The sequence below is a fragment of the Nomascus leucogenys genome, chromosome 22a (genome assembly GCF_006542625.1).
Source record: "Nomascus leucogenys isolate Asia chromosome 22a, Asia_NLE_v1, whole genome shotgun sequence".
Classification (NCBI taxonomy): Eukaryota; Metazoa; Chordata; class Mammalia; order Primates; family Hylobatidae; genus Nomascus; species Nomascus leucogenys.
The window spans coordinates 141,160,181-141,187,848 of NC_044402.1; the positions used below are offsets into that span (position 1 = coordinate 141,160,181).

The 27,668-nt window shown below is 53.9% G+C and overlaps 1 protein-coding gene across 1 annotated transcript in view; it reads right to left on the reverse strand.

Annotated features, from left to right (window-relative positions):
* The window catches only part of KIF1A (kinesin family member 1A), a 112,986-nt gene extending 107,128 nt beyond the window's left edge, over window positions 1-5,858 (reverse strand). Inside the window, exon 1 of the mRNA XM_030804224.1 lies at window positions 5,640-5,858. The gene's annotated coding sequence lies outside the window, so the exon portion shown is untranslated. The remainder of the gene's footprint in view (window positions 1-5,639) is intronic.
* Window positions 5,859-27,668: the final 21,810 nt, after the last annotated feature.

The window sequence follows — 27,668 nt, forward strand, 5'->3', positions numbered from 1 at the left end:
GACTCATGCACCCTTTCAAGGAAGTCACACAAGGATGTGCTCCAGCAAAACAAGACAGGAAACCAAGAAACAAGCAGCTCTAGGGTCCAAGAAACAGAAACTCCAATCCAGGGGACATAGCAAGCAGCTGCCAGAGACCACTTCTGGAGGTGCCATAAAAGGGAAAAAAACCCATTCAAGAAAATAAAAAGGCTGGGTGCAGTGGCTCATACCTACAATCCCAGCACTTTGTGGGGCCGAGGCAGGAGGATTGCTTAAGCCCAGGAATTCAAGACTTGCCTGGGCAACATGGCAAAACCCCGTCTACAAAAACTTAGCCAGGTGTGGTGATACATGCCCATAGTCCCAGCTACTCAGGAGGCTGAGATAGGAGGATCACTTGAACCCAGGAGGTTGAGGCTGTGGTGAGCTGTGACTGCACCACTGCACTCCAACCTGGGTGACAGAGTGAGACCCTGTCTCTATAATAAAATAAAATAAAGATAACCAAGAGCTGGAGAAAATAAAACACCAACCAAGAACATCTTGCCTAAGTACAGAGCTGACGCAAAGGGTGTGGGGCCGTAAGCATCCTCCTCTGGTCTGCACCTAGCCCACTGCAGCCACTGCTTGTCCTAGAGCTGCAGCCCTCCCAGGCCCCAAGGACCTGCAGCCATGGTGGGGCCCTGACCCCAGAAGCAGGAGGAGAGTGGGGACCAGATGACACCAAGCAACTGAGTACAGCCCCGCCCCAGCCCCACAGCAGCTCCTCAGGAGCCACACCGACCCATGACCTTGAGCATTGACAGCCTGGCCCTGTCCTGCACCATACTGGCTTGAGCTGATGACAGATGGAGAAGGAAACTGAGGCCCACCTGAGGGCTCCTGGCAGGGCTGAGGTGGGGGCAGGAACCCCTTGAGGGCATTCCTGGCACTACCAGCCTCAGGGAAGGGGCCCTGCAGGAGCAGTCCCAGGCCATGCCTGTCCCTAGAGCTGCATTTCAGGAGCCCCACAGGGAAGGCGGTGCCTGTCATTCCTGAGCCAGGCTCAGGAATCTGTAGGTTCTGAACAAGAGACACTGAGACCCAGGGACACCCCAACCCCTGAGAGGGTGGCCAAAGCTCACCCTGGACTCTACCAGGAAATGCAGTACCTGGGCTAAAACAACCGGCTCAGCCATGGAAGAGCACTGAGTCCTCACTCTGTGCGAGGCACCGTGCTGGCCCCCATGGGGGTGGGAGAAGTGGGGGGCAATGGGGGTGGAGGAGAAAGTGGAGGGACGAGCAGAAAGCACTAAAGGAGCTACCATCCTCGGAGTCCCAGGTCCTCTCTTTACAAGCCACATGGGTTTCTCAGGAGCCTCAGTCTCCATACCTGGAAAATGGGGATACCACCACCTGCCTCAGTGGGGTCCCAGCCAAGTGGTGCTGTTCTCATTGTTCAGGTGTAGAGTGGCGTGGGATAAAGGGAAGCACATGAGGTGCATAGTGCAGGCTATGCCCAATCAGTGTTCCCTGTCTTCTTCTCCACCCCTGGAAACCTATGGTTGTGGAGGGGGTGCCAATCTGCGGGGTAGGGGTGACAGCAGGCATCATGGCAGAGGCAGCATTTGAGGGGGGCCTAAAACCTAATGTGGACGTTGAGTAGAAAGTATTGAGAGAAGAAACCCAGGCAAGAACAAAGACAGGGACAAGGGATGCAGAGTGTGTGTGTGTGTGTGTGTGTGTGTGTGTGTGTGTGTGTGTTTGTGTGTACCTGCATGCATGTGTGTATGCATGCGTGCATGAGCATGTGTGTATGTGTGTTTGTGTGTGAATGTAAGTGTGGGTATGTGAGTGTGCATGAGCATGTATTTGTGTGTATGAGTGTGTGTGTGCATGTATGTGTGGGTGTGTGTGTGCGTGTGGGCGTGTGTGTGTGCATGTGTGTGTCAGTGTGTGTGCAATGTGTGTGTATGTGTATATGCATGTGGATCTGTGTGTGTTCGAGTGGATGCATGTGACTATGAGTGTGTGTGGCCAGGTGACTGCTCTGGCCCCCTCCAGGGCACTGTGGGGAGGGGTGAGGAATAAGCACGAAGATGCCTGGACAGCCAGGCACTGGCCTGCCCACCCTAGACCCCAGGGGGTCCTGAAATCTGACAGGGATGGCAAGCAGGAGGGACCCCCAAAGGCCATCTGAATCCCCAGGCTCTGTGGCAGCCAGGGCTGGGCCTGCCCAGACCGCAAGGCGTGGGATTAGGAGATTAAATCCAAGGTGAGGAGGCTTTAGAGAGGCAGCAGCCCCTCCTACTCAGATTCCAGCAACCCCAGCCTCTGAGTCCCACATCCAAGTCCCACATCCACACATCCGGATCAATCTCTACAATGCACGAGGCCTGCAGGAGGCCAAAGCCAGCAGGATGGGCTGGGAAGGAGCAGGAGAGGTCAGGAGGCTCAGCCTCCACCTGCTGCTGACCTTGACTGTGCCCTCTGCCCCACAGCACCCCCAACTGCAGCACGTGGGCCAAGCCCAGCCAGCTGTCCCCTGGGTTCTTGAGGCCCTGGGGGTGGAGGCACTGGGGTGGTGAGAGGCCAGCCAGGCTGCGAGTGGGGATCCCAGTGGGTCTCAGGAGCTAAAGAGCAAGCTGGCTTCGTCAGGTGGGGCCACTGTGTCCCTGCCTCTGCCCAGGTGCCATGCCAAAGGACTGGGATGCAAAGCTCTGGGATCCCAAACCCTCCTATAGCAGGGATGGGCCTATGGCTGGAGGCCACCACCTAAGGGGCAGAAGCCGGCAAGGATGCAGGCCCAACGCTGCCTGGCTGTGTCCCTGGGTACCCTGGCCACCCATGGACAGGTTCGGGGCAGGGTGTGGCCCAGCCCCCCATGGTTCTCAGAGACGCTCCTGGGCATGGAGTGGGTGATGGGCAGTGGGAGGTGACACCTTGAGTCCCTTTGGCCACCCATATTGCGGGTGGTGAGCCACATCCTTTGGGCCTAAGAACACTGAATGTGGCAATGACCTAGAGAGGTCCCCAGACTCTGCAGGCAGACAACCACGTGCTCATCCTACCAATCACAGCCACCCAGAGACCCAGGCCCACCACTCTCCACCTGTGGTGGCAGCTCAGGCCCCCCCCAGCTCACTGATAGATGTGCACGGATGGTCTCAGGCCTGACGGGATTGGCCAGCTAGGCACGTGCAGGGCTCAGTAAATCCCAATGACATAATGCTGGTAGCCCCTCCATAGACCCCAATCCGGTAGGACCAGGGCTCTGTGGGAACGTCTCCCTTCCTGTCCCTGCCACACCCAGTTCACCCACTTTGGCTGGCCCGGCTGAGTAGCCTGAAGAGATGCCCTCAGTCTCCTCCAGGGCCTCCTCCTCCAGCCCACATCTCCCCCTCCACCCTTCACAAATCCCACAGGAGGACTGCCCTACCCTACTCCCAAAGGACATGGTGGGCCCAAGGTCAGCAGTCATGACATCAGTGACGACTGCAAGGCACAGGCTGGGTGGCCGGGCAGTGGCCCCAGTTTGAATCCTGATCCAGCCAAGCATCATCCCTGGACTTTGGGCAGAACTCCAGGCTCCACCTGTTTGTGGCTGGCCGGCCGGAGCCCCAAAAGGGGCAGTCTGTGGGACATTCCAGGGGAGAAGGGGGAAAGGAGGCACCCAGGGGGGCAGCACCGAGCTGGGAGCAGGGCTGGCACACAGCAGACATCTTGCAGGCCCTCACCACAGGGACCTCCCTGGGCCCGGGCCAGGACCCCTGCCTTGACACCTGATTCCAGCCCTGTCCGCTCTGCGGACCTGTCCGGGGAGGACACCTGCAGGGCCTCAGATCCATCTGCAGCCAGAGTGAAGCTGTTCATCTGGGCCCTGCCTTGGACCCAGCGCCCTCCCGAGACTTCACCCCCAGTAAAGGCTGCCCTCCTCCGACCCCACGCTGAGCCCCTCAGCATCCCTTCAGTCCAGAGGGTTCCTGGGTCTTGACTCCAACCACCCCATCAACCAAACAAGGAACCCCTCTAAGTAGACGGTGTGTGTTCAGTGCAAGGGCAGACCTGAGCCCTGGCCCTGGCCCATCCCACACCCTGCACCGCAAGCTCCACATCTGCCCCACTCCACAGCCTGGCTAAGGCTGGTGGCCAACCACACCTGCAAAATGGCCGCCGCAGGTGCAGCCCCAACCCCCACGTGGACCCCAGAGCTTCCCTTCAAACCCTCTGCTGCCTTCTCACACCACGAGGGTGCTGGCATGGCTTCCCTGGCAAAGGCCCCGCCAGCCTGAGTGCTACCGTGTGTCCGGCAGAGCCAAGCACGGTGTCGCGCTGTGCGTCCCCAGGGTGAGACCAGTGCCAGCCCTGCGCGGCAGGGGCCTCTCCGCACCGCCTCCTCTCCGCAGGCGCAAGATCCAGTCTGCTTGCCCTGGCAGGCCTTTAATTCCAGCAATGCAGGCACCCCTTGGAAAGGGCTGCCGCTTGGGGAAGGGGTCCTCCAGTCTCTGGGGGAAAGTCCCTATTCCCGGGGACGTGGGCGCGCATCGGGTCCGCGCCGGGCGACGTCGCGCTCGCGCCCAGCAGGCCCCATGACTTGGCATTCCCTCCTTCCCCTCCCCCTCCCGCCCCTGCGGCCGGCAGGGCCCCCCCAACCCCACCTACCCGCGCCCAGCGCCCCGCTCCTGCGGACCCTCCCTCCCGGCGGGGATGCTGCCCCGGCCCTTCCCAGCGAGAGGGTTGTGCCGCTGGTTCGGGGGGAGTCAGCGTGAGCGGCGGCTTAAAGCAGGAGTGCGAAGGTCTTCGCGGCCACTGTTCCTTCGTGTCATCCGAGCCCGGGCGACGGGGGCGCGCCGCCAGCCTAGACCCTGCGGCCCCGCAGCCCCTCCCTCGCCGCCGGGCCACACCTGTTACAGGGGCGCTGGCTGCTGAGACGCAGGCAGTGCTCGCCGGCGGCCCCTCCCAGGTGCTGGGTCTTTCTAGAAGGGAGCTGGGGTCTCTGGCGTGGGAGGGGGTGATGGGCAGCCCGGCAGTGCAACGAAGCGGGTGGCCAGGCCCCAACACCGCAGCCCCCGCCCCGCCCGCCTGTTTTGCTCCCGGCTCCAGCATCCGCCCTCCCCCACCCCGGGAATCAGAGCAGCTGCCCGCGCCCGGCTGCCCTGCGCGCTCTCCCCTCGGGCCGAGGCGCTGTAGCCGCGCACCCTCCCAGGTGCGGCGTCAGCGTCCTCAGCCCTGCTCTCTATCCCTCCCCTCCCCCGCCGTCTGGGCGCAGCCCCTCCCGCAGCCCCGCTGGTGGCTCCTCTCCAGGGAAGCGGAATAGCCGGGGAAGGGCGGGGGTATCCCGATCCCGCCGGCCGGGCGAGCCCTCCCGAGGGCGACCCCCGCCCGCCTAAGCCGAGGGTCCCGCTGCAGCCGAGATCGCGGCAAAGGGACCTTTTCCAGCGGCACCTGAAGGGCGGACACCCCTGAATTTCCCCCATTGTTCTCTGCGGAGATGGAGGAAGGTCTGGAAGTGAAGGGGCCTCGCAGTGCCTGCGCTTTGGGCGGCAACAAGGGCGCCGGGCCGGAGCTCCCCGCCCTGGGCGCAGTGGGTGCAGGTGCTGGCTGCGGGCGCGGGCTGCCGGGCGCAGGTGCGAGGCGAGGGGCGTAGGCGCGGGAGGTCGGGCGGGCGGCGGCCTTACCTCTCCGGCGTCACTGGCGGCGGCCCCGCATGGGCACTGGCATGGGCGCGGGCTCCCGAGCCCGGAGCTGCTGCCGCTCGCCGGCTGCTCTGCGCTGTGACGGCGCCGCCGCGTGACGGGCTGCGCGCCCCCGGCCCGGCCCGCCCCGCGCCCCTCCCGAGGCGCTGGTTGGCTGCGTGCGGCGTCCGAGCTCCAGTCGCCAGCTGGTTTGTCGCGCGGGGAGAGGGACGGGCGACGCGGCCGCCGCGGGGATGAGGCTGGGGACGGAGGGGGCCGGGGCCGGGCTGTGACGTCACCGCTGACACCGCGGCGGGCCCCGTGGAGGGTGGGGGACGGACACCCGGCTCGGACGCGGCGTCCCCTCCCCCGGCGCGCCCCTGAGACCTCGCGGGGGAGGGACCCTGCGGCGCCCCGTCCCGAAGCCCCGCGTGCACCTGAACTTGCCCGCGGACCCCTCGCCGGGCCCTCCCCCACCCTGGCCCCTTTCCAGTGAAATCGTAAAACGTCCACCTGCCCCCGCTCTGAGCCAGCGACAGACGCATCGTGGGGGGCGGGCGGGGCTGGGGAGGGAGGGCTCCTTGGGCCAGGGATGCTGGCTCCGGGTGTAACAGGTGCGCGGTGAAATCGCGTCTTGTGTCGTGGCCGGGGCGCCAGGGGATGAGCAGCAGTGACCGAGGCCCTCCCCGCGGGATGATGCAACCCGCCCGCGGACCCGCCGCTTCGCCTCCACCGCGGCTTGTGGGGACCCCCCGCCCTCTTCTCGCCCCACCTCTCCAGGCCCCCATTGTCCTCACCCCAGCCTGTCCAGTTTAACTTCCTTGGACCCCCAAGTCACACGCCGCTCGGGGGCCACCCCGACAAACCCCAGCCTGCGTCACCAGCCCCCAACCGCGTTCCTAGTTCCAGGGGCTGACTGGTATCTCCGTGCGCGCCACCGCCCTCCCTCCACCGTCCCAGGGCTGGGCAACTTCGACAAAGCCTCTGGGCAGCTCGCCCACGGGGACCTCCCCGCACTGCGGTGCGGGGGTGCACGAACTTCGGGCCACCCTGAACCCCGGGGCTGGGTCCCCTCCAGCTCATCCCCTGCCATCAAGCCCCTGCCATGGGCATCCTGGCGTCGCCTGGCTAAGCCTCCCCGGCGCCCAGCAGGGGCCTGCGCTGCCCTAGCGGCCTCGCCGTTAACCATTTCATCCACACTCTAGGGAGAGCCGGCTTCACCTCAGTCCCCACAGCTGTGTGCGAGCGCCGTGCAGGTGGCTGGGGGAGATTCACATCCACTTCTGCAAGAAACGGGCCCCCCACTCCCAGCCCCGCCGAAACCAGCTAGACAGCTCCTCCTCCTTCACTATTTCCTGGAACCACCGGCATGAAAGAGAAATCAATTGTTCTTTCTAACACTGGCAGAAACAATAAAACCATCTGGGCTTCTGGGGCTGGGGTCTTTATCACCTCCGTTTTCCTCATGCTTTTTAATCTGGCAAGTTCTCTATTTCTCCAGGCAATAGACATTTTTCTAGGAATTAATCTATTTCACGTTAATATTTAAATGACTAGCATATCTTCTTTTCTTTGTATTCTGGCTTTTTATGGTTTTGTTTGGTTTTTTGTTTGTTTGTTTGTTTGTTTTGACAGGGTCTTGCTCTGTCTCCCAGGTTGGAGTGCAGTGGTGCCATCTTGGCTCACTGCAGCCTCAACCTCCCCAGCTCAAGCAATCCTCCCACCTCAGCCTCCCTAGTAGCTGGAACTACAGGTGTGTGCCACCACGCCCAGCTAACTTTCACATTTTTTGTAGAGACAGGATTTTGCCCTGTTGCACAGGCTGGTCTTAAACTCCTGAGGTCAAGCCATCCACCCACCTCGGCATCCCAAAGTGCTGGGATTACTGGCTTGCACTTGTCCTGTATTTCGTTTTTTGCATTTTTCTCTTTTAATATTTTTAAATATTTTCAGAGCTCCAACTTTTAGTTCTGTTAGATGCCTTTCCGGTTATTTCATTTGCTTCTATCCTTCTGTATTATTTCCTTCCTTTGTGGTTCTTTGGATTCGATCTGTTCCTCTGTCTTGAACCAAATGCTTAGCTCCTTTTTAAGCCTTCTGATTTTCCAATAGATCTACTGTATTAAAAGCTACAAAATTCCTTCTACAGGACTGTCTTGGCTGAGTCTCACAAATTTGGACATAAAATGTTTTCATTATCATTCAGATCTAATATTTTCTGCTGTCCCTGATGATCTCCTTTTAAACCCAGGGTTATTTAATAATGTTATTTACTTTTCAATAGTGTTCCTTTAATTATAACCTTTTGTTACCAGGTTCTAATTTAATTGCATTATTGACAGAGAACAAGTCTGTATTCAGTCAAGATCCTGGCAGGAAGCAGATGGAACACTCAAATTGGGTAATTTGAGAAGCGTTTGATAAAGAGACTATTGACAAAGGTGTGGGCAGCAGGTCGGAGAGCCCCAAGGGCTTGGTGGCACTGCAGCCTTACTGCCTGCAGGGAGCTGGGAGGGCAGAAGCAGAGGCTCAGGTGGAGGGGTGCAGCCAGCCAGTTTCCTAGGAAGGGAGCCAGGGCAGCAAACCCTGGACCTCACTCTCCCTCCTCCCCTGATCTGGTAGTGCTTTGGCTGAACCCAAGGGGAAGCTGGAGGGCAGGGCACCCAAGGAGTATGGTGCATTTCGGGTGGTCTCCTGAAGAATGGGCAAAGGGAACTTAGAAGCACAAACAGAAACTGGCAGCCCAGTCTGCATGGCCCTGTGCCTCTGGAATTCATTGAGGCTTCTTTAGGTCCTAACACATAGTCTATTTCATACATGTTCTACATGTGTTCAAAATGGTTGTATTCTCTGCTTGATGGGCAGAGAGTTCTCTATATTATGTAATAGTTCAAAATTATTAATTCTTGACTCAGTAAGGTAAGATCCCAGAAAGAAAAGTTTTTTAAGGTTATTAATCATTTTGATCAGGATTTGGAGATTTCTGCTAATTTTTGTCAATGTGAACTATGCTTGTTATTTTTTAAAATCTCCTGTTAGAATTGTTAAAATATCTGCTTCTCCCAGCAGTTCTGGCACATGTTGCTTGCTGTGTATTGTGGCCATATTTTTAGATATTAGAATGATTTTGATAGACATGCATTATCATTCTGTGACTCCTTGCACCCATATGTATGTGTGCCCTTCTTTGTCTGGTATTTGGAGTTTTTTTAATTTTTTGCCTTAAATTTGAATGTCATACATTACATGTCAATCCAGTTTTCTTTGGTTCATACTTGCCTGCTATGTGTTTTGCCAACTTTCTTATTTTAAGCTTTTTGTATCTTTTTAAAGCATATCTCTTTCAGGCAACCCATTGTTTAAATTTTTAAATCTGATCTGTTTCTGTCTTTTAATTGGAATTTAACCCACTTACATTTACAGCAATTACTGTTATATCAAGACTAAGCTTTGCCGCCTGTTCCCTGACTGCTCCTCATCAAAGACAGAGTCTGAGATACCAGTGCTGGCCCCTCTGTCCCACTCAAGACCCCTCCGACGGGCAGCTTTATCAGGGACACCCATCAGCTTGGCCGAAAGTTTCTGGGAAGGGGACTGCAGTCTGAGACTCTTCCTACCCAAGCCCCTTCCTTCCCTGTCTCTTTCACAGGACTCAGACCTACCTCAGGATCTGAAGCTCTTCTGCCTGCACCTGCTCCCTCCCCTCTATCCTGCATGGGCTTACTCCCAATCACCCCTTGCCCCTCCTCTAATGCCACAGAGACGTGGACTGACATGGATCCCCAGGGAGCATGTTTTTCTCTCCAGCTGGCCATATTCCTTGGGCGTCGAGTGACTCTGGCCTGTGAGCACCCAATGGTGTCGGGACAGCAGCTGCTCTACTGGCAGCCTGCAGTGGGGAGGCACAGAAGCCAGGCCCATGCAGGGAAGGTCTGGAGTGCAGGCTCCTTCCTGAAACTGATCACCACTCCTTGCTGCTTCCCTCTCCAGAGCCCACAGAGGAGGAGCCACTTCCCTACCTTGTGCTGCATCATGCTGTGGCATCCGAGAGGAGGCTCTCTGGACAGCTCTCTGTTGTCTCCAGCGCTGTCCCACCCAGGAGGACCTCGCAGCTCCCTAACAGTTCCCGTGATGGCTTCCTGTGGTCCAGGCCATCCCAAGAAGGGCAGGAGAGCAGGACTAAACTGTGTCTCTCCTGCTGGTCCCCCTTGCGCTGGCTGCAGCCTCCACCCACTTCACAGACCTCATCTATTTTTCCAGTAGGAAAAGGCCCAGTAACAGAACATGTGGGGCCCCATGCAAAATGAAATAAAGGCGCCTTGTTCAAAAGCCTGGCAAAGTGCAGTTAAAGGTGCTAAAAATACAAACCTCTTCCTCCATTCCCCAGGCTCTCTTGATTAGCCATGGTGTTTTCTTGCAATTTAATGCCATTCTAAGTAAAGAAAAATTAAAATTTTAAATTGCTAGCATGAATTTTACTCCTCAGCTTTCTATCGTAGAATGCCAGTTTTAAATGCAGATAGAAGAGCTTTCAACTCATACACCGAATCACTGAAATTACACAGCTCATATTTCCTAGTTCATCTGCGTGTGTTTTCTGTTCTTACCAGAACAATGAAAACCATGCACACTACTCACTTGCCTGCTTCTATTTCACTTCTCGATGCTGGCACCAACACTCTCTGCCTCCCGCTTACTGATGAGGAAGGAGGGATAAAAGGAGAACTCTGGGTCTTCGTGTCTTTCCCTTTCCTTCCATGCCACCATTTCAGTGAAAGTGCTCGGCTAATACAGGGAAGTAAAATGAGTAAGAAAAGATACAACAGGGGTCCCATGTCCTTTGTGTTCCTTAGAACACCATTGCCCCCTTTCTGTATTTGGAACAAGTTCTGGTTCAAATGGAAAGCGTGGCCTTTCTAGGCTGTCTCATGCCACCGCCCACTGGGCTGCAGGCATGACCTGCTCTGCCTGGCACTGGAGTGAATCTTGCTGAACTCCATTCCGTGGCACTGTGAACACTAGATCGGGATGGGGCTGCAGGAGCAGGCAGAGATCTGTGCGTCTCCTCTGCACCTGCCCCAATATGCCATCGGCACCACAAAACACAAAAGACGAAATTATTAAGGATCTTGGGCCAGTGACAGCAGAGCATCAAGCCAAGAGCGCGGGGCCACCTGCTGTGACGCAGCTCACAGACCCAGTGGTGGAGGCTGTCAATTTCAACCCTTTCTTCCCCCCTCCCCCCTTCATCTTCCCTCCTCCTCTTCCTCCTTTCCCTTCTTTCAATCTCATTGTTTTTCTTTGAATACTCGATCATTTCTCAACTTCTAAACAGAAAAATTAAAGGCAGATCAGCATGTGACAAGCTCTGGGGCTTGCCTCTGCTATCCCTGCTCGGTTCCCACTTCCTGAGGTCAGAGTACAGGGATGCAGGACAGGACCAACACTCTGAACCCCACCCTCCAATAGACTAGATCAAGACTTTCTCACATTAGTGCCCCCACAACTGCACTGAGGACTCACCCCCACTGCCCTCTCTGCACACACTCAGAGGATACAAGCTGTCCAAGTGGCCAAGGGTAGGAGTGGCATTGTCCAGGAATGCTGGTCACCCCGGGGCCCTGCCTGCTGGCCTCTTGTTGAGGAGCAGGCTTTGTCCACCCCCAAATAAATCAGTAACATGGAAGAAGTTTTCAAAAAGCAGCCACCTTGCAGGCCTGGGCCCAGGTAATTTCAGACTTTTAAGCTTAAAAAATCTAGACTGCTCTCATATTACTTAAAGTGACCCATAGCTATGAAAAGGAGACTGATGAAGTTCTTGTTGTGAAGCCAGCATGACACTGATGCCAAAACCTGGCAGAGAGAGCCCAAAATGGAAGACCACAAACCAATTTCGCAGCAAGACGAATGCAAAAATTGCTAACACAACCAGATAGAATTCAGCAGTACATTAGAATGATCCTGTAACATGACTAAATTCTTCTCAAAAATACAAGTGTGGTACGGTATTAGGGATGGCATGAATATGATCATTCATTTTAGGAAGTTATAGTATTAAAAAATGGGGTGATTTTAATAGATGTTGAAAAGGCATTTGACCAAGAAGCCATCTATTTCTAGTTAAAAAGAAAACAACCACACCCTTTAGGGAAATGTGGCTTCTTCCTTCACCTGAGGAGGGAGCAGCCCTGCAGGGTCTTGGTGGATGAGTCCAGCCAAGGGGCAGCCCAGGGCAGCAGGCACCTTCATGCCCATCAGTTGCATGACTCTGGGCAAGTTCATTAGCCCCCTGTGCCCGTGACCTCTTCTGCAGCTGGAATAAAAGCTGTACCAACCTCATACAGCAGTGATGAGGATTCGATGAATTAATGTGTAAAATGCTGAGACGAGGGCTGGACACACCATAAGCCCTATATAAACGATAGCTGACCTGGTGAAACAACAGAGAAAGCCTCATTACAATGAAGGATGTGCATTCTCACCTCCGTTGCATTTAGAAGTATCCGCCTATGCAATTAAAAAAGAGAAGAAAATATGTGACATAAATACATATTTGGTCTTTGCCCTCAGTTTCTGACACTGCATTCCTAAAATGCTTGTAGTTTCCTAAGTGATGGGGTGCTAGGACCATCCTTTGTTCTAATATTTGCTTCCTAGACCAAATATTTGGTTCCAGGACCTCAGGTCATGACAGAGAGATCCTAAATCCTTCGGGCTTTCCTGGGGGATAGGAACGTCTTTTGTTCTAATTAAGTGACTCGTGGTAGGTTCCTGGATAGCTTCAGGATGGGGGCTGGTCACCAGAAAGATTAAGCCATAATTAAAATCTTGGAACTTTCAGCCCCACCCCCTCACCCTCTGGGGAGAGGAGAAAGGCTGGCAGCCGAGCAGCAAGTCAGGCTGTGTGATGAAGTGCCATGGTCCGAATGCTGGTGTCCTCCCTCAATTCATGTGTTGGAGTTTAATCCCCAATGTGATTGTATTAAGAGGTGGGACCCTTAGGAGGTGACTGAGTAACGAGGATGGAGCTGTCACACACAGAATTAGTACCCTTGTTAAAGAGTTTGAGGAGCCCCTTCTGCCCTCCACCAGGGGAGGACCCATAGAAGGCACCATCCACGAGGAACAGGCCCTCATCAGATGCCATATCTGCTGGTGCCTTGATCTTGGACTTCCCAGCCTCCAGAATGATAAGCAATAAATTTCTGTTGTTTATCAATTATCCAGTCTGAGGTGTTCTGTTTTAGCAGCCGGAACAGACCAGCACAGGAAGTCTTCATAAAAATCCCTAAAGGACAGGGTTTGCAGAGCTTCTGGGCTGGTGAACACACCCACGTGCCAGGAAGGTGGTGCCCTCCACTCCACGGGAACAGAGGCTCCTGCATTCAGAGCCCTTCTAGACCCTGCCTGCATCCCTCTCCATGTGGCCGTTCATCTGTGTCCCTGACAGGTCCTCCGTAATAATCCAGTACATGCAAATGTTTCTCTGAATTCTGTGAGCTGTCAGCAAATTACTGAGCCTGAGGAGAGGATCCTGGAAGCTTCTGATTTGTAGCCAAGTTGAACGTAAGTGTGGGTAACCCAGGACTCACCACTTTCAACTGGCACCTGAAGTGGGGGCGGTCTTCAGAGGCCAAGTCCTTAACCGGCGGGGTCTGCGCTAATTCCACCTAATTAGTGTCATCACTAAATTGTAGAACACCCAGTTGGTGTCAGAAGAGTTGGATAATTGGATGATGTGGAGAAAATAAGCCTCACATTTGGTATCAAGTGTTCAGTACAGGGAATAAACAGCTGTTTTTTCCTATTTAAATAGCAGGTTAAAATATTAGCATGGAAGAAACAAAGTTATTATTTGTAGATGATATAATCATCTATCTAGAAAACTTAAGGGATGAGTGACAAGCTATAGGGAACAATAAGTTAGGAAATGGCATTATTAAAAAGTAAAAAAAAAAAATAGATGTTGGCACGGATGTGGTGAGAAGGGAATTCTTTACCCACAGCTGATGGGAATGTAAATTAGTACCACCGCTGTGGAAAACAGTATGGCGATTTCTCAAAGAATGAAAAGTAGAACCACCATTCAGTCCAGCAATCCCAGCATGGGGTATCTACTCAAAAGAAAGTCATTATACAATTTTTTTTAAACTATCAATATACATGTTTATTGCAGCACAAATCACAATTCCAAAGATAAGGACTCAACCTAAGTGCCCATCAACTAATGAATGGATAAAGAAAGTATTGTATATATACACCATGGAAGAGTACTCAACCATAACACGAAGGAAATAATGCCTTTTGCAGAAATTTGGATGGAACTGGAGGCCATTATCCTAACGGAAGTAACTCAGGAATGGAAAACCAAATACTGTATGTCTCACTTATAAGTGGAAGCTAAGCTATAGGTACACAAAAGCAAATCGAGTGGTATGATGGGCACTGGAGACTCCGAAGCGAGAAAGATGAGAATGGGGAACAGGATGAAAAACTACATATTGGATACAATGTACACTTTTCAGGTGAGGAGTTCATTGAAAGCCCAGACTTCACCACTGTACAAAACCACCTGTAGGCTAGGCACCGTGGCTCATATCCATAATCCCAGCACTTTGGGAAGCCGAGGCAGGTGGATTACCTGAGGTCAGGAGTTCAAGACCAGCCTGGACGACATGGTGAAACCCCGTCTCTACAAAAATACAAAACTTAGCCAGGCATAATGGTGGATGCCTGTAATCCCAGCTATTCAGGAAAGTAGCTGAATCTAGTCGGGAGAATCGCTTGAACCCAGGAGGCAGAGGTTGCAGTGAGCCAAGATTGCGCCATTGCACTCCAGCCTGGGCGATAGAGTGAGACTCTGTCTCAAACAAAACAAAACAAAAACATCTGTACCCCTAAAGTTATAGAAATATTTTTTAAGTTTTTTTTAAGTTAGGAGCTGATAAGAAAAATTGTCACCAAGAAGGCAACAGTTTCCACAAAACAATGACCAGTTAGAACCTATAATGGAGGAGTCCAATCATAATGGCAATCAAAACTTGCCAGAACACATACGTAAATAAAGAATACATAAAATAAAAATAAGAATAAATACAATGCCAGGAAATAAGAAATGTACAGTTTTCTCATTCATAAGGAAATTATATAGAAAATTTTGAAAATCCACTGAGAAGAGGTAAATTAGTGGAAAAGCATAGCATGTTTTTGGAAGAGGCAGTATTGTAAAAGAGCTAGTTTTCTCTAAATTAAAACTACACATTCCATGCAATTAAAATAGCAACAGAAGTTCACATGGAAACACGAACATGCAAGACTAACCAGGAAATGTGTTAAAAAGAAGAATGAGGAGAATCTGCCCTATAAGACACTAAAACATAGTACGAAATTCTCTTAATTAAAAAGATGCCAGTGTTGAAGAAGAAACAGATCAAAATTTTATGATAAAAGGTGTCCTTTCAAATAATTTTGGGGAAATAGATCATTTAATAACTAGTGTCAGATACTGTGGGAAAATATAGAGCTGGATCCCCACCTGACATGTGAGTGACATCAAGACAAATTCCCAAGGGAATCAATATTAATTTGTGAAAACAAAACCTTAGGGGGCTGGGATGAAACGCGGTGGCCGTGTGCAGTCTCTTGGAGTGGAGAAAGAGTGACACATCACCTGAGCCCGCTGAAAAGATAAGGACTCCACAAAAACCCCAGCATCTCTATGGCCCAACACCATAAGCCAAATTGAAATCCCAGCCCCACACTGGGAAAATTATTTCCACGCTTATGAAGATGCAGGGATTTCCGACAGTGTAAGGAGCTCTGCAAACCCACAGCAAACAATCTGAGTGATGACCCCAGAGAAGGAAAGAGACTACAAAGGGACAGTTTGCAGAAGGAAAAACAGAAAGAGAATGGGCCAATAGCAGGGAAAATATGGTCACGGTTAACGAAGTGCACAGCAAAGCAGTAGTGTTGTTGGCTGGACGCGGTGCCTGTAACGCCAGCACTTTGGGAGGCCGAGGCAGGCGGATTATCTGAGATCGGGAGTTGGAGACCAGCCTGACCAACATGGAGAAGCCCGGTCTCTACTAAAAATACAAAATTAGCCAGGTGCGGTGGCGCATGCCTGTAATCCCAGCTACTCGGGAGGCTGAGACAGGAGAATCGCTTGAACCCGGCAGGCGGAGTTGCGGTGAGCCAAGATCACGCCATTGCACTCCAGCCTGGGAAACAAGAGCAAAATTCCATCTCAAACAAAACAAAACAAAACAAAAACAGTGGGGTTGGGTTGTTTTTTGACCATCAAGCTTCATGCAATTAAGATGTCTAGTAATGTCCAGTGTGGCCAGCCCATGGGAAAATGTGCCATGGCGGTGTCCAGGGCAAGGACTGCAATGTTTCTGGACAGCAGTTTGTCAAAATGCACCTGCGTTAATGTACTCCTACCCTCAATTCAGTAATTCCATGGCTAGCAATTTGCCTGTTATGTACACACACAAAAATTTGCCAACATAAATAGGCAAGAATATTGATCACAATATGGATTTAAAAACGACATTATCAACCGGGTGCGGTGGCTCATGCTTGTAATCTCAGCACTTTGGGAGGCCGAGGTGGGCAGATCACCTGAGGTCAGGAGTTCGAGACCAGCCTGGCCAACAAGGTGAAACCCTGTCTCTACTAAAAATACAAACAAATTAGCCAGGTGTGGTGGCGCGTGCCTGTAATCTCAGCTACTCGGCAGGCTGAGGCAGGAGAATCGCTTGAACCCAGGAGGCAGAGGTTGCAGTGAGCCAAGATGGTATCACTGCCTTCCAGCCTGGGCAACAGAGTGAGACTCTGTTTCAAAAAAATAAAATAAAAAATATCAAGGTGTTCGCCCACGGGCACGGGCTAAATGGACTGGGGCATATACAGGAGTGATTTCTCCAAAGCATCTAAAATAAAGGAGTCTCAAAAGTATGTGCTGATGGGGGAAGATGACTGGAATTTGTTATTAAATTGTTTAGAAGGGACACAGAAGAGTGTGCACAATGTAACCCCCCATCCCGTTTTTTTCACTGAAAAGAATCACGAGAAACTGTTGGCAGCCTTTGTCATGGCTGGGGGTGACTGTTGGTGGGGGTTGTTGAGAAGGCATTCACTTCTTTCTTTTTAAATATATCCTCTTTCTGTGTATATGATTTGAATTTTTTAATCTTAGGTGTAACTTTTTACACCACTGGAGTTAGAGAGTAAGATGCCTTCATATTTTACTTTCTTTTGTATCATTCTGAATCTACACTACTAATAAATATTACATTAGGGAAAACGTTTTTAAAATCCTATCAGAGCTGTAGACTTCTAGATAAACGAATGTGGAAATAATATTAGGTTAAATCACATCAAATTACTGATGTCTACTTTTGACCTACAGAAGTGGTAATTTTAAATGGTTCCACCTAATAAAAATAAATTGTAGAAAAAATATATCACAAAATTTAAAATACAGAAACCAGCTTTTTACACAGAAAAGTACGACCCGCAAGTGCCACACTGAGAGGCGGCCGCAGCCAGTCTCAGCGCTGGGGACGGATGGGCTGTGACGTCCAGGCAGCAACTCGGCCGGGATGGGCGGATGGCGGGGGTGCCGAGGTGGGCAAAGGGTCACCTGGGGTCAGTCCGGGGGGCTCTGTGGACACCAGGATGGCAGGTCAGGAAGACGCTGCCCGCCACGGTCCCCCTCGGGCCTGGGAAGCCTGGAAAGGCAGGGCCTGGAGGGGAGCTGGGTCCAGGCAGGGAGCCCACAGCAGAGACGCCACGAGGGTGGGGTCGGGCCAAGAGCCGGAGCCGGGGGATGCCCTGACCTGCGCTGGAGAACAATTCGCGGAATTCCAGAAGGGACGGAAAGGCACTGAAACAATATTCGAAGAAATATTGGCTTAGAATTTTCCAGAATTGCCTAAGACAGAAGCGCTCAGATTAGGAATCAATAAGAGCCCCAATAGCAAATAAAAGCAAGTCTGCAGAACACCAGAGACAAAACAGTGAAAAGACAGGTTATCTTAAAAGAGGTGAATTATGAAGTCCCAGGCCAAGGCGTTGGGTGGAACCCCAGGGTGTGGAACTGCAACAGCCCAGCAGTCTGGGAAGAAGCCGCCAGCAGCCCGCGCGGCTCCGAGGTTCCATGGGGCCCCGTCCCCGCCCCTGCCCCGCTGTAGGCCCCGCCTGCTATGGGCCCCGCTCCGCTGTAGGCCCCGCCCCGCTGGAGACCCCGCCCCGCAGGAGACCTCGCCCTGCTGGTGGCGCGCCCTGGTTGCGGTGGCAACCTCCTCCCTCCGCTGCCGGGTTGCCGGCTTCGCTAGCCTCACAGTAGCAGCGTTGCCACAGCAACGGCGGGCGGGTCCCGCGGGGCGCGCTGAGCTAGGGCGCGCATCCTGTGGGACTAGACGATGGCGGCTGGGCGCCTGCGGCCTGTGCGGGGCCTCCCCGGTTGCAGTGAGAGCGGCTCGTGGGGTCCTGCGCCCGGACCCTGAAGTGCGGCCAAGCCGTGGGGGGCTCCGTGGGCTCACGCTGCACCGCGGTGGGGTTGGGGTCCAGCCACATAGATTGAGTTGGAAGGCCCTTTGGGACGGTAAACTGCATGTTACAAATGGGGAAACTGAGGCCCAGATAGAAAAACGCTGGGAGGGACTAGCTCCAAGCTGACGCACTAATGTCCAGGCAGAATCCTGCTGGCCTAGGCAGGACCCTTTGCATCCCAGCTTTGCTCAGACGGCTCCCAGGGTGACCTGTGGACGGTGTTCCTGCATAGACCCTGGATCCCATTCCCACAGAGCTTCCTATCAGGCTGAGGCCCCACTGCCCACCTGGTCCTCGCAGATCCCCTCCAGGCGCCTGCTCAGGGGCACCATGACAGGCCTTGCCCACCGTGTAGTCACATCTTCACTGCAGCTTTTGCAGCCTTTCCCTAAAACCGAAGAATCCCATCCTCCAAAGCCCTGTTGGGATGCCTCTTTCCCCTCCTCCATGAAGACTTTCTGCCTTACAGGACGGACTGGGGGCCAAGGTGGGCAAAGGGGTCACCTGGGGTCAGCCCGGGGGGCTCTGTGGACACCAGGATGGCAGGTCAGGAAGACGCTGCCCCCCACGGAACCCCTCGGGCCTGGGAAGCCTGGAAGGGCAGGGCCAGGAGGGGAGCTGGGTCCAGGCAGGGCTCTCACAGCAGACGCCCCAAGGGTGGGGTCGGGGTTTCATTTGTTTCATCCCCGCCTGTTTTGCTCTGTGCACCCTGTCTCTGAGAGTCTCGGGGTCAGGTGTACAGTGGGGACGCTGCAGTCCTCAGGTTTAGGGAAGAGAATGTCAATGAGACAATAGCAGTGAAGTTGTCCGAGAACTGGCTGCTGGAATGAAATCCTGGCTCTGTCCCTCACTAACTTTCGAACCCGGGTGGTCATTCATCTCTTTGAGCCCCAGCCTCTCCGTTTGTGGAATGTGAAGTGATTACCCATCAATTTCATGGCGGGTAAATTGTGTCCAATAAACAATGGCTGTCAGGGCATGGTGAATGCTTAACCAGGCTGTGTCCACCCCTCCACAGTGGGCGGGAGCTGGCCTAGCTCACGGCCTGGGGTGCAGCGCAGACTCCCCAGAGATCCAGGAACCTCAGCAGTGGTGTCAGCAGGTTTGCCGCATGCTCTGTGGCTGTGGTGATGGGGTGGAGACAGGACATCAGCCACTGGCCTGGGTCCAGGGAAAGGAGGCCCAGCAGAGCCCTGGTCACGGCCCAGCTCTTGCAGTGGAGCCGGGGACCTGGGTGAGGAGCAGGCAGAGCACACTGCAGCACAGGGGCAGCCAGGCAGAAGCTCAGGCCCAGCCCACAGACACCTGCCCCAGCTCTCCCCAGTAACCCTGACCCTTCCCACCATCCCAGCCCGCAGACACCTGCCCCAGCTCTCCCCAGTAACCCTGACCCTTCCCACCATCCCAGCCCACAGACACCTGCCCCAGCTCTCCCCAGTAACCCTGACCCTTCCCACCATCCCAGCCCGCAGACACCTGCCCCAGCTCTCCCCAGTAACCCTGACCCTTCCCACCATCCCAGCCTGCAGACACCTGCCCCAGCTCTCCCCAGTAACCCTGACCCTTCCCACCATCCCAGCCTGCAGACACCTGCCCAGGCTCTCCCCAGTAACCCTGACCCTCCCTGCCATCCAAATCCGTGCTGTGGAATTTGTCAAGTGCTTACTTTTGGTTTTTTGGTTTCTGGTTTTTGGTTTTGGGGAGTTTTTTTGAGATAGAGTCTCGCTTGTCGCCCAGACTGGAGTGCAGTGGTGCAATCCTGACTCACTGCAACCTCCACCTCCCGGGTTCAAGCAATTATCCTGCCTCAGCCTCCTGAGTATCTGGGATTACAGGTGCCCAGCTAATTTTTGTATTTTAGTAGAGATGGGGTTTTACCATATTGTCCAGGCTGGTCTTGAACTCCTGACCTCAAGCGATCCACCTGCCTCGGCCTTGCAAAGTGCTGGTATTACAGGTGTGAGCCACCACACCTGGCCAAAATGCTTACTTTTGAATAGCTGAACTGAGTTTACTCGCACCCACAGAGGGCACAAGGAGGCACAATTGTCACCCCCATCTTGCAAATGAAGACACCAAGGCTGAGACACTTGAAAAGGCCCCTGAGGGTCAGAGGATGCTCTAGATTGACTTAAGCCAGGTCTTTGGCTGAATACCCTTCCCCCAACTCCAGTAGCTTCTCTGGGGCCAGAGCAAGGCAGTGCTTAGAGGATGGGAGGAAGCAGGTTCCCTGGTAGGAAGCCCCCAGCTTGGCTTTTCACCAATGGAGGCATGAGATCAGCCTCTATCTGCACTAATGTTAAGCCTTGGCGATGACCTCTCCCCACTCAAGCCCACCCCTCCCAAATCCTCATCATTCATAAACAGCTTCCACCCAGCTCAGCCATGGAGGCTGGTAGTACCTTCGAACCCAGGGTTCCCACCCTGGCTGCAGATCAGAATCACCCTGCTGTACCCCTCAGAGATCCTGACTCCATTGTTCTCCGTGAGTTATGGGGGCTCCTAGTTAAGCACGCCAAGTGGTTCTGTGTGTGGCTGGGCCCTGGGACCCCTGGTGTGGGCAGCCATCAATCAGGAGAAGTCCTGGCTATGATCACCTCTTGCCTGCCGGAGAATCAGATGGGCAGAGAGAAGATGCAAAGCAGCATTTCCTCCTTGCACACTTCCAAATGCTCACCCACAGTGACCGTGTTTTTGTTCCATCCTGTTTTAGTGGACGCATGTTCTCAAAATCATTACTCTGTGCTTGGGTCTGGGGTCCAGGCCTCCTCCCCATTTTATGGATGGAGAAATTGAGGCTCAGAAGGGAGTCAGGACAAGGACACAGGACAGAGGATGCCAGATGAACGGCCCTTCCCATTCCTTTGCTGGAAGAACAAGTGTCCACTCCCTATTTCTTGTTTTTCTCCTGAAAATCCAAACGTTTATAGAAGTCATAAAGAGAAATAAACAACCAGGTTTTTGCCCCAGGAAACAGGTCTGGTGAAGACGTTTATTGGAGACTCTTGAGGACCAAACCCAAAACTGGGTCATCCTGAGGGGAAGAGGGTGAAGAGGAGCCATGATTAATTGCACCCACATGGAATTTCTGAAGATAGTTGCGCCAGTTTCTGACCCTGGGGCTGCTGAGGGTGACCCCGTGTCCATGCCCAGCAGGACAGTCCTGACTTGTACTTTTGTGCCCATGCCCCCTTTCACTCTCACAGTGCCCGGCTTGGGCGGCAAATGACACAGGTGCCCTTCACACCACAGGGAACTCCCAGACCTGGAGGTCTCAGTGCAGTGGACAGACAAGGAGGCCGAGGCTTGTTGCGTTTTTGGAGACACTTTGCACCACATTCTGTATTTATCCACATTAGGTTTGGGACAGTTTGTTGGGAAGGGGCGTGTGTGTGTGTGGTGTGTGTGTGTGTGTGTGTGTGTGTGTGTCTGTGTGTATATGTATCCACTCACGAGTGGGAAAGAAAGAGGGCCAGGCGTGGTGGCTCACGCTTGTAATCCCAGCACTTTGGGAGGCCAAGGCAGGAGGATCACAAGGTCAGAAGATCGAGACCATCTTGGCTAACATGGTGAAACCCCGTCTCTACTAAAAATACAAAAAATTAGCCGGGCGTTGTAGTGGGCGCCTGTAGTCCCAGCTACTCGGGAGGCTGAGGCAGGAGAATGGCGTGAACCCAGGAGGCAGAGCTTACAGTGAGCCGAGACCCCGCCACTACACTCCAGCCTGGGCGACAGAGCAAGATTCCGTGAAAAAAGAAAGGAAGGAAGGAAGGAAGGAAGGAAGGAAGGAAGGAAGGAAGGAAACGAAAAGAAAAGAAAGAAAAGAAAAGAAAAGAAAAGAAAGATGTCAAGTGGGAAGAGGCTGAGACCCTCAGAGCTCCAGTGGGTGGGAAGAGGCCAGGATGTGAAGTCACGAGAGCCAGGAGGCCCCAGATGCTCAGGACCCTCAGGAGGTCTGGGCTCTGTTAGCCTCGCCCTCCTCAGCCCCTGCCTTGGGGATTTGGACTCTGCGGGGCTGGGAGGAGGCCTAGGAGTCCGTCATTGCAGGATCACACCCCCATCCCTGCACAATCCCTAATCTCACATCAGAATCACTCAGAGGTAGGACCAGGGTCATGATCCCATTTCAGGAAGGAGTGAAATAACCGGCAGGAAAGGGCTTTGCTGGGCCCCGGACTCAGAAACCGGAGCCCTGGGTGGGTGGGGCCCAGGCTGGGCAGCCCCCAGCCAACCAAGGGTAGGGACTGGTAGGGCCCCAAGTGAATGGGTCCCCGGGCTCTGGCCTGGGAGGCCCACCGGGGATCTGCACAGCGTGGGCAGCTCTGCCGGGATCTGCTCGTGGCGCACTGGACAGCCGGGTGCTGACTCAGTGTCTGGCCGGCAGCAACTGGGCTGGGGCCAGATCCCATCGTAGCGCAGCCGTGTCAGCAGGCAGCTGCTCCCGGACCAGGACCAGAAGGAAGTGTTGGCTGTTGACACGTCAGTCTGAGTCCCCTACCCCTCTGCTTTTGCTGCTCCCAGTGCCTCCAGTTTTCCCTCATCTGTTCATCCACAGAGATCCTGGAAGCCCTGAGCTTCCTCTGTGTCTGGAGCTGCAGCATGGCAGTGGGAAGGGCTGCCCCTCTGTAGGGCCGCTGTGCTGTTTGCTAGGTGGGGCTAATAGCTGGGGTCACCCCTGCTGCTCACCCTTAGCTGAGGAAGAGAGGAAGCAAATTGGGTGCTCCCCAGTGACTTGGGCCTGGATTCTGCTGTCAGCCTACACACAGAGCAGGAGGCTGGGGACTAGAGGTTCTCTGGGGACAGCATGTAGAGGACTTGACCACAGTGCTAGATGCTGGCAGGGATGGAACTGAGTAAGACACAGTCCTGCCCAGGGCAACCTGCCATCTTTCTGATGACAGACACTTACACAAGTACGGGGAAGACAGGGACCTCACGCCATGGAGGTGCCCAGGGTGTGCTGGGTGCACTTCTCCCCCCTGCAGACCTACTCCTGCCTCCTCAGCCTGTCCCTGCCCCTGTGTCCTGGGAGGGTGGCCTCTCCAGATTCTATTCTGGCTTCAGCCAGTAGGAGAGACTGCCAGGGCTGGAGAGCAGGAGGAGAGGGTAAAGAGGGAGGGGGCTGATCCTCCTGGCCCCAACTTTTCAGATCACCCCAGACAGGCTGCCCTCTTGCTGAACGCTTCACTTTCTGACTGTCACTGTCCAGTTCCACCAGTGGCTCCCTCCTCATGCTCTCCAGCACTGGCAAAGACCCCAACGCCACCCACACCTCCCTTGGTGGGTCCTCAGCCCTGTCCACACCTGTGTAAGCAGCGTGTCACCAAGCTGTCTGCAGCTGTGCCCCTGGAGCATAGCAAGAGGTTTCCTGCCGGAACCCTCACTGCGGGTCATTCTCAAAAGCCCACGAGCGTTGACATAACCAGGCAGAGAGCCCCTCAAAATACCAATGAACTATTCAAAGAAGAAATTGTACAAGTTATTGTTCTCTGAGCCTAAAGCGATAAAACAAAAATTAAACAAGAAAAGTGTGGTCAAGAAAAAAACGTCTAATGCCTTGGAAGTTAAAAAACTTACTAGATTAAATGAAGAAATATAACTGAAGTTGCACTCTTTCTAGAAATGAATGAAAATGAGAATGCCCTTTATCAAAACCAAGGGGATGCAGCCGCTGTGCTGTGAGAGGGAAGTTCAAGCTTAAAGGCATTGATACGAATTCAGGAAAGGTTGGAAATGATTGGCCTCTATGTTCAACCTCAGAATCTAAACGATGAACAACAACACGATTCAACAGGGCGGCATAAAGGGATTAAGGCAAAACCCCAAGTCATGAAATAGAAAATAAACAAAAATTAGACTTAGGAAAAAAAAAAAAAGATTGGCTCTTTGAAAATGACAACAGGATATAACTATAGAAACAAAATATTTAAAATTAGGCCGGGCGCGGTGGCTCACGCTTGTAATCCCAGCACTTTGGGAGGCCGAGGCGGGCGGATCACGAGGTCAGGAGATCGAGACCACGGTGAAACCCCGTCTCTACTAAAAAATACAGAAAATTAGCCGGGCGTGGTGGCGGGCGCCTGTAGTCCCAGCTACTCGGAGAGGCTGAGGCAGGAGAATGGCGTGAACCCGGGAGGCGGAGCTTGCAGTGAGCCGAGATTGAGCCACTGCACTCCAGCCTGGGTGCCAGAGTGAGACTCTGTCTCAAAAAAAAAAAAAAAAAAAATTAAACTTAAATACATACATAAAAAGTGAAAATCTAAGTAACATTAATACGGCTGGGTGCGGTGGCTCACACCTGTAATCCTAGCACTTCGGGAGGCCGAGGAGGATGGATCACCTGAGGTCAAGAGTTCAAGACCAGCCTGGCCAACATGGCGAAACCCCGTCTCTACTAAAAATATAAAAATTAGCCAGGCGTGGTGGCGCATGCCTGTAATCCCAGCTGCTCGGGAGGCTGAGGCAGAGAATTGCTTGAACTTGGGAGGCGGAGGTTGCAGTGAGCTGAGATTGTGCCACTGCACTCCAGCCTGGGCAACAGAGCAAGATTCTGACAAAAAAAAAAAAAAAAAGGTGGATAATGAGAAGAAAATTGAAGCAAGTCAAAGAGAAATTACTGAAGGAGTCTTACTATGCTATGGCAAATCAACCTATCAACTTTAAGGCCATAATAATTAAAACAACTCAATATTGGCAAGGGAACCAACAAAAAGATAAATGACAGAGGTAGCACATGCTAAGGGCGGGATTTCAAACCAGTAGGGGAAAGGCTCAACCTTCTCAGCTGCACTTGGGTGAAAGATCTCCGAGGAGGGAAAGTCAGGAACCCTCCCTGCTCCATGCACAAGCCCAGTGGACTAAAACCTAACCTAAGAACAGAAACTCCGGAGCAAGCGAGTGAGTGGGTAAATCAGCGAGAATCAGCTCTTTCCCGATGCCTCACCCACGTGGAGGCCCCTGGCCAGGGTTGGCTTTGTCTAATGGATGCGGAACACCCTCGGCCAGCAGGGGCCCAGGCGCGGCTGGAGACTGGAGGCCAGCTGAGCAGAAAAGCCAGGCCCTGCAGCGAAGCCTGATCAGAGGCAGCTCCCCACTCCCCGAGCCTGCATGCTGCAGATGGATGCTGGCTGGTGACGCGATCCCTGACCATCCAGGGCAGCCATCGGCGGCGATAGCCCATGTGTGCATACGGTTGGACGACTCAGAGTCAGTCCCAAGCCAGAGGCTTCTCACCCACAGCTGAAGTTTGATGTTGGGTCTGTGCCTCACTGCAGTGTGGCCTGGAGTTCCAGGATGCTAACGTTCACAAGCCTCTGCAGTGCCCCCACGGCACTTTCAGAGGAAGGCACTGAGGGGTGAGCTGGACGCATCTCCTGATCCCAGGGCCTCTGCCTCCTCGTCTCCATCAGGGGTTCTCGGAGGCAGCTGGGCACCCAGTGCACCCGGGCCTGGCCACTGTGTTGTTAAATGCATCTCAGAGTTCCTGGCGCTCGGCCTGAGTTGGAGCCGCTGGTCAGAATTACCTCCAGTGGCCCGCACTGTGAAGGGGAGTGTGGCTCCTGGGAGAAAGGAGATGCCATCTGCATAGAGCTGCCCTCTCTCTCTCTCCCCTCATCCCCTTCTGTGGTCCCAGCTCCTGGTGCAGGTCACCAGAGAGTGACTTTCCCTGAAGCCCACACTGGTGGCTCCTGCCCTGGTCAGAAGGGGGCACACCTGGGTCCAGTTCCCAGGTAGTGTCTACTCAATGCTAGCTGTGCGGCTCCGGGCAGGGCTCCCTCTCTCCAGCCTCAGTTTCCCCATCTGTAAACTGGAGAGTCTTTTAGAGGCCACAACCTCTGATGACCCTTCTGCCACTCAGGTTCCATCAAAGGGTCTGCAGTTCTGCTTCCACCCAAGGGAGCACAGCACACAAGGGACTTAACTCGGATTCAAGGTCAGAAGATGACCTGCAGAAACAAAACCAGCAGCAGGAGTGGCTGAGATGGAAGCTTTCCTTAGTTCTTGGCAGAAGAGAAGTTGACCTTGAAGGAAGGAGTTTGGGGATCAATTCCCTTTTCCTCTGTTATTCAAGAAGACGTGTGGGGAGCTAGAAGGCCAGTCCGGATGCTGCCAGTTCCACTGTGTGCAAAGCTGTCTCTGAGAGCAAATGTGGGACTTGGTGGCCGTGAGCTGGCCACACTGAGCATCTCTTCCAGGCAAATTCTGTCTCCCCCAGCCTCAGGTGTAATCACTGGGCCATGACTGGAGAAATTGAGAGGGGAGGTGTGGAGGAGGCATCCTGGCAACAGTAGGGGCAGTCATGACCCATGGAGGACACCCTTTGTGGACCCTAACGGGAGCTGCAGACACCCTGGACAGCGAGTTCCCTGGGCTGGTCAGTGGGGGACAAGGACCCCAGCAATCCATGGCCTGAGCTCACAGGCCTGGAGGGCTCCAAACAGCCTCCCCAGTGCCACCTGCTGGGAAAAAGAATTAGAACCAGGGATGTGTCTAAAAATGATAGGAAAGGTTAGACAGGAGCTCCCAACAGGGCGAGTGTGCCTCGGGATCCACAGCCCAGGCCCCCTCCACATGGGGCAGACTGTCCCCACCCAGGCCCAGGTACCCACAGAAGTGTGGCCTCCCCAGGAGGATCCAGCTGTGGCTGGGTGGCCGACACGCCTCTTCTCAGGGTGCCTGGACACATGCTCCTGAGGCATGCCCCCCTGGGCTGAGCACAGGGAGCCCAACCTCAATGCTGAAGCTCCATCAGTGCAGCCACATAGGTGCCTGGGTCCATGTGGCCCCATCTCCTCCAGGCCAGCCTCCCCGGCTGCTCTTCTCCATTTATAGGAGGGACCCTTGGGTACGTCACTCCCTGTTCCATGCCTCGGTTTCCTCATCTGTAAACGGGAAATAACACAGAATTTCCTCAAGGGGCTGCAAGGACTGGTTGAGTTCTGTAAAATGTGGAGGACAGGGCACGCCGATGGCTCATTCACATGACTCCTGGGCTTCTAGGATGGACAGGAATCCAGCTTCCCAGCTGGGCTTCTGGTTTCGGCCCTTCCCTGGTGGATCTGGCATGGGAGGGCCCACTTCCTTCCAGGATCTTCCTGTGGCCTGTGTTCCTGGTCGGGCCAGCAAGAACGAACTTACTCTCAGGGTCCCCCCATCTTCCAGCCTCCTTGCAGCCTCCTGGGCCACATCTGCAGTCTCAAGGACTCGAAGCCCTGCGGGGAGAGGTCAGCAGGAGGCCTGTGGCCTCAGAACACCTCTCCACCCACAGGCACCACGTCTGGGGGCAGCCCAGGAGGGGCTAGGACGTTCCTAGGGCCCTGAGGGATGAGGGCTGGGAGCTGGTCCTCAGGGCTACCAGGTGAAGGTCTGGGCTGGGCTTTGGGGAAAGGAATCTGGGGGTCTGTTCTGAGGAAGGGAGGTCTCTTGCTTGGGGTGACCCTTCATAGAGCACTCTCTCCTGTCCCACCAGGA